This window comes from Schistocerca nitens, chromosome 7, assembly GCF_023898315.1.
Source record: "Schistocerca nitens isolate TAMUIC-IGC-003100 chromosome 7, iqSchNite1.1, whole genome shotgun sequence".
Lineage (NCBI taxonomy): Eukaryota > Metazoa > Arthropoda > Insecta > Orthoptera > Acrididae > Schistocerca > Schistocerca nitens.
The window spans coordinates 290,630,754-290,637,532 of NC_064620.1; the positions used below are offsets into that span (position 1 = coordinate 290,630,754).

The 6,779-nt window shown below is 43.7% G+C and overlaps 1 pseudogene; it reads left to right on the forward strand.

The window, feature by feature from the left end:
- The first annotated feature begins 842 nt into the window (after window positions 1–842).
- On the forward strand, window positions 843–960 carry LOC126195846 (5S ribosomal RNA; annotated as a pseudogene).
- The last annotated feature ends 5,819 nt before the right edge of the window (window positions 961–6,779 follow it).

The following is a 6,779-nucleotide window of genomic DNA, read 5'->3' on the forward strand; positions in this document are numbered from 1 at the left end:
GATTGCATATTGCACCAAACTGCATGGAACCACTTAAGAACTAAAATGCGAGTGTCAATGACTATCAAACCCGTCCCATGTGCATTCTTGCTCTTGCTGACACCATATGGCAACATTCAGTGCAATCTTCCTGAGGCATGTTTGCTCATTCTAAGTTTTTACACCTTTGCTTACTGATTCGATCTGTCTCTGTTCAGTCGCTAGGTGGCGCTTCAGTTGCCTGTTAGTTGGGTCTTCAGTTGTAGTTCCTTGGAGCAGCTTGTTGAACACATGGGCAGTCATTCAGCCGCAGTCAACAAGGGAGAGAGAAGAGGCACATGTGATGTACAATGAGATGATCATGGAGCTTACACGCCCATGGTTGTCTAATCAGCTTGTGGTCGATAGAGTGGTGTCGGTCAGCAATGCTTGGGCCTAATGTCGACACAGCCAGTTTACCCTATATTAACCTGGCATAGTTGCTGATGTGAGTGTTGGAGTGCTGTTAGTTTTCTGGCACAGTCTGTTCTGCCCTTTAGGGGTAAGGTACTTGCTATTTGATTTACACATGTGCTCCCATGCTAAAGTTGCTCCCACTATGCTGGATTGCCTATGGTTCCCCATCACTCTGTTTGGCATTATCTGAGTACTGTATTTGTGTGTTTTAAAATTTCTTTTAATTACAACTTGTTCAATATCTACTTATTTTTTCAGCCGTGCCTGTAATTAATTGTCATGTATTCTATACTGATACATGTGTTAGTGACCTCTGAGAACTAAACTGAGTCTTATTTGTGCTGGAAGTTGTTGCTTCTCTGACTGATGTAACGACCATAAATTGTCTATGCCTGTGGTAAGCAAATGCCAACGGCCTTTCTGCAGTGGTAACACCGGTTCCCGTCAGGTCACTGAAGTTAAGCACTGTCAGGCTGGGCTAGAACTTGGATGGGTGACCATCTGGTTTGCTGAGCGCTGTTGGCAAGCACTCAGCCCTTGTGAGGCAAACTGAGGAGCTACTTGACTGAGAAGTAGCAGCTCCGGTCTCGAAAACTGACATATGGCTGGGAGAGTGGTGTGCTGACCACATGCCCCTCTATATCCGCATCCAGTAACGCCTGTGGTCTGAGGATGACATGGCGGCCGATCGGTGCCGTTGGGTCTTCCAACATCTGTTCGGACAGAGTTTAGTTTAGTTTTCGTGGTAAGCAAATGCTAGTGGCCCAGTGACTCTTGGTTCATTTGGGGAATTAACTTCTGTAGCTCTGAGATTTTGCCCCTTTCAAGAAAGTTAATCTTTATTGTTTTAAATACGATTACTATTGTAGCTGTTTGAGTGTTATCTCTCAAGATTTGCCTGTTACCTTTCAAGCCACTTAAGTTAATGAATTTTGGCAGCTGTCTTGTGTATCGACGTGGCTGATGACTACCAAATACATCTGATCACTTCCAGTGCACACCTACACGCCATGCACAGAGAATTGGCAGCCATCTTGTCCTTGCCGCACGAAAAGTAGACGGCACATGCAGAAATGTCTGATACTACAAATGTGAGTCAGGTCCTCATCCTCTGGTGACTGAGATACACCATGATCAGCTGACAACAAGCCATCAGGCATGTTCCACCGTTTGGAGTATGGAGAGCAACCAACAGATTGCACATAACTGTTGTTTCCATGCACACTCTGGCACTACTACCTGCATATGCGATCATTTCTGCAGTCACCCAAACGTCATCTGTGACCTTCACCAAGTGTCAGTGGTTGTGACACTGCTAAAGCATGCAGTAGAATCACCGGTGTGAACCAAACGTGTTTGGTCCCATTATCTGTGTTTACGTGACCAGCATACTAAGCAGCATTTCCTGGTGAATCATCTTCCAAACTCAGCACTCTTCCAGCTCCTTCTGCTACTCAACTGATCACAGATACTTCACCACTACCCAGGGTGGTGACTGGATCAATCATTGTAACGTATGGTACTACTGTACATAACATTGATTTCAGTAATGGACAGGTTTTCTAGTGGACATGAACAATGGAACAGAGCACTACAGAGTAGAACGTCTGCCTTTACAATAATGGAGTTCATTATTACAGACGTCACTATGCAAGCGACTCTGATTATCAGTTCCTATCATTGTTACCTCGACCTCCCGCCAAGGTGGAGAGCCTAACTTCGCAGAATTTCAGCCTCAAGGACATCCAACATAATGTGGAGGACCTGCAAAACAGAGTACAGAACTTCATCCACAACCCTGGCAGTAACAACTAGTATGCTCACCTCGACGAATTACTGACTCAGGCTTTACTGAATCTGAATTTGATAGACACTTCAGACAACGTGAATACAGGCTGCTTCTGGAGAAGTGCTGTGAAAACACCAGCCAACACTGGATAAATCTGTTAGACATACTGCAGTCTAGTTTGCCTTCCCATTGAAACTATCTCGTTTTTGAACCAACGAATTGCATACAGGATAGTGACAGTGCTATCTGTAACAGTGCAAGCGGTGACACTGACTCCACCACATGTACATTTAGTGTGTACCAGCCCTTAAGTCACCACGACATTAAGGGTAGCACAAACCACTGAACTGAAACCACAGAGGGACATCCTGTCTCCTACATGGCACAGTGCCTTCTTTCTGAAAAGTTACTGATCACTGAAGCGTCTGTAGATTAATTAATAACTAAGGACATGGTCTACCCCTCGAACAACCCTTGGGCTTCATTGATAAATTGGCCCCCGAAAAGTATGGCACATTTCATATGTGCAGGAACCCTCAGTTCCAAAACCATCCCTGATCGATATCTGGTATCCAACATCCAAGGTTTTGCCCGTTCACCATCGGATCCCTCTGTTTTCAGCGTCATATGATTGAAGAAGACATACTTGCAAATGCCAGTGGAAATAGATGACACTCATAAATCCGCTATTGTAACCCCCTTTGAGTTATTTGGATTTTTATACATGCCACTTGGACTGAAAAATTCGCTACAAACGAAGCAGAGATTCAACTCTACACTGCGCAAACTCTCATTTTGCTTCCCATTTCTGGACAGTGTTCTGATTTCTTCTTCTTCGCCACATGAACGCGAATATCACCTTAAACAGATTTTTACCACCATGGAATGGTTAGGTGTAACACTGAACACCGAAAATGCCACTTATGACAACAGGAAGTAACATTTATAGGCCACTCCGTTTCGTCAGAGGGACTGAGACCAACAGAGCGAAGGACTGGGTTAATTCATCTAACACCTATACTCTCAACTTACTAGTAAATTCATAGATTTTTTGGCATGATCAATTTCTATTGGCGTCACATTCCGCAAGCAGCAGCTATTCTAACACCTCTTACCAACGGCCTTTCCACTATGAACCCGAAGGTAAACAGAACTCTTCTGTGGTCAGAAAATATGTTATAAGCATTTGAATCCATCATACTGTCGTTACTGAAAGCAGCGACATTGGCCCAACCCTCGGCTAAGGCCCACCTGTTTATCTCTGCTGACGCTGGTGACATTGCTATTGGCGCAGTTTTGCAACAAACACTTTTCTCCCATAATTTAAAAGTGTCCTCATAGTTGTGTCAGCATATGACCGAGAGTTACTAGTGCTTTGCGAGGTGGTGAACGACTTCATGGAAGACACAGAGGGCCAACCCTCCACACTTTTTACGGATCACTGTCCACTGGTTCACGCCATCCACACCACTTTTTCCAATAGAATGTGCTTATTGAACATCAGTACAAATACAGGCTCTATATATAAAGTTCGTAACACTTTCAATTATTTATTGCACAAGAACTAAAGATTATACAGGCACATTGTACATACACAGTTTTAATCTGCCAGGAAGTTTCATATCAGCACACACTCCGCTGCAGAGTGAAAATCTCATTCTGGGATCATCCCCCAGGCTGTGGCTAAGCCATGTCTCTGCAGTATCCTTTCTTTCAGAAGTGCTAGTCCGCAAGGTTTGCAGGAGAACGTCTGTAAAGTTTGGAAGGTAGGAGACGAGGTACTGGCGGAAGTAAAGCTGTGACGACGGGGCCTGAGGCGTGCTTGGGTAGCTCAGTTGGTAGAGCACTTGCCCGTGAAAGGCAAAGGTCCCCAGTTCGAGTCTTGGTCCAGCACACAGTTTTAATCTGCTAGGAAGTTTCAGATGTCATAGATATTGCATTTTGAAGAGAAACACCAAAAGTTTTTTTATAAACATTCGATATGCGAACCATGAGTGACCCAACAGACGACAATACACTAATCGAATTCTTGCCATACCCGTCCCAGCATGGCATCGTCGACTGTGGTAGTTGCTTCCTGTATTCTCTCCTGGAACTCTGCTACATCATTTCGTAGAGGCGGTACATACACTAGATCTCTAATGTGTCCCCACAGAAAAAAGTCACACAGAGTGAGATCTGATGATTGAGGAGGCCATTTCATGAAACAGCTGTAGCACACTTGTTTTTGTCGAACTCCAACACACAGAAAGCTCACTTTGTACCTGAACTCGCCATGTTTACTACCAGCACTGACTGTCGGCAAATTACCAAACTACGCTATTTCGGTATAAATTAAAAAAATTCAGGGTTTCTCTTCAAAATGACAAATGTATGATATCTGTAAAATGTTTGGTTCTTGTGCAATAAATAATTGAAAGTGTTCCTAGACTTTATGTACACCCTGTATTAAACAGTATTACAATGTGAGAATTGTGCATCACTACAAACAGTACACAAAATGCATTATTCAAACAGTTGTGCGTGAAACATTATTCTGCACTTACAGAAATCGAAAGTGATTAAAAAAATCATTAAATTCAGTCTTTTACATACATAACACCTCAATGAAGTGTTAAAAATCTTGAACGAAAGTACAATGGTAGGGACGTTTTCCTCTGCTGCTTCCGACACCTCTATTTTATTGCTCAATTATCAACAGATACGCAACATATGAGCAGGGAGAAAATGTAGTGGCTTGCATTAGATCTTTCACTGGACTAATTGATTTTGGTGATTTGACCGTAGCACAAGAAAAACAAACATTTACTGGGCCTCCTATAGGACACCAATAGGAGCTTGAGGTTCCAACACATTAAAGCAACCAGCCATACAACGCAGTCATGGTGTGACACGTCACAGGGTAGACCACAAAATTTAGTTCCGATGTCATTCGAGAAAATGATCTTTGACAACTTACACAGTCTGTCCGAAACAGCAGTTTGCCCTTCCATAAGACCAATTATGGAACATTTCGTTTGGGCAGGAATTAAGGCAGACCGCAAGAAAAGGTCACACACCTGCATTCCATGCCACTGTAGCAAAACCTGACACTATGCATTCCCACCACACAGCACATTTAAAGTACAAAAAGGGCATTTCCAGCATCTTCTTTTAATCGTCTCTTTGCCAGAATCCAGTGGCTATAAGTACATGTTATTGGCTACTGACCATACAACTCGTTTTGTAGGGACCTCTACACTATACATTATAGTGGCAGAACCCCCGCACAGGCATTCTTAGATTGTGAGTCTCTCGCTTTGGATGCCCATTGTCCATTACAACTGATCAAGGACATCAATTCGAGTCGGTCTGCTTTGCACAACTGCTCAAATTGAGTGATTTGCAACGCTTTCATACAACTGCTTACCATCCACAAAGAAGCAGATGGCACTGCACCCTCAAGGTCGCTTTGATGTGCAATGATGCACATAGGACTGATGTATTGCTGGGTGTCTGCGCTGCATACAAGGATGACCTGAAGTCCTCTCTCTAAGAGGTTATATAAGTTGAATGACTCACACTGCTGGCAGAATTCTTCTTATCTTAGTCACCAGTTCCAACATTAGACTTAATGCCTTTGGTGCACAATGTTAAACAGCCCATCGCTACTATCTGCACCCCAGCCCTCCCTCTTGCAAGTAGTGTATGGCCAGTTTTTGTGCAGACAGAACTATGTGACTGCATTCACATCATGCTACATGATGACACAGTTTGTACAGCATTATAGCATCCGTATTCCAAGCCCTACAAACTCCTGCAACGGGGGGAACAGACATTTTCAATCCTAGTCAAAGGCAAACCATCGACACTATCAATCCAATGCCTCAAGAGACTACATGTCAGAATAGGACCTACCTCTTACTTACCCTGTCACTCCACAGTGCTCCACACTGGAATAGGCCGGGGGGGAGGGGGGATTCTGTGACGGCACCGACTGCCGACATCAACAGCGAATGTCAATATCAACGCAATAAACAATGAACAAGTGTAACTTCCTGGCAGATTAAAACTATGTGCCAGACCGAGACTGGAACTCGGGACCTTTGCCTTTCATAGGCAAGTGCTCTACTGTCTGAACTACCCAAGCACGACTCACGACCTGTCCACACACAGCTTTAATCTGCCAGGAAGTTTCATATCAGCGCACATTCCACAGCAGAGTGGAAATTTTATTCTGGAATAAATAACTGAGTCTGCTTGGAAATGGCTGTTTGTTGTGCTGTTCCGCCCTTGTTCTCGCGTCTGATGCTAAGGTGTAAAGTGTGCTCTAATTGCGTTGCGTGTACAAAGAGTCGTAACGACATGTAGCAATATTTACAAAATAATTTTTAATGTGAATATAAGACTATTTGTTCCATGTCATTACGATTTATCCTGCAAAATGATCCGTGGAACATAAAAGTAATTAACAAGCAGCGCCGATCGAACTCCCACTGACGCCTCTCCCGAAGGTCGTCTCCTGTACCGATTTAGAGAATCGAATTGTCTCTCGACTATTAAGTGAATGTCGATC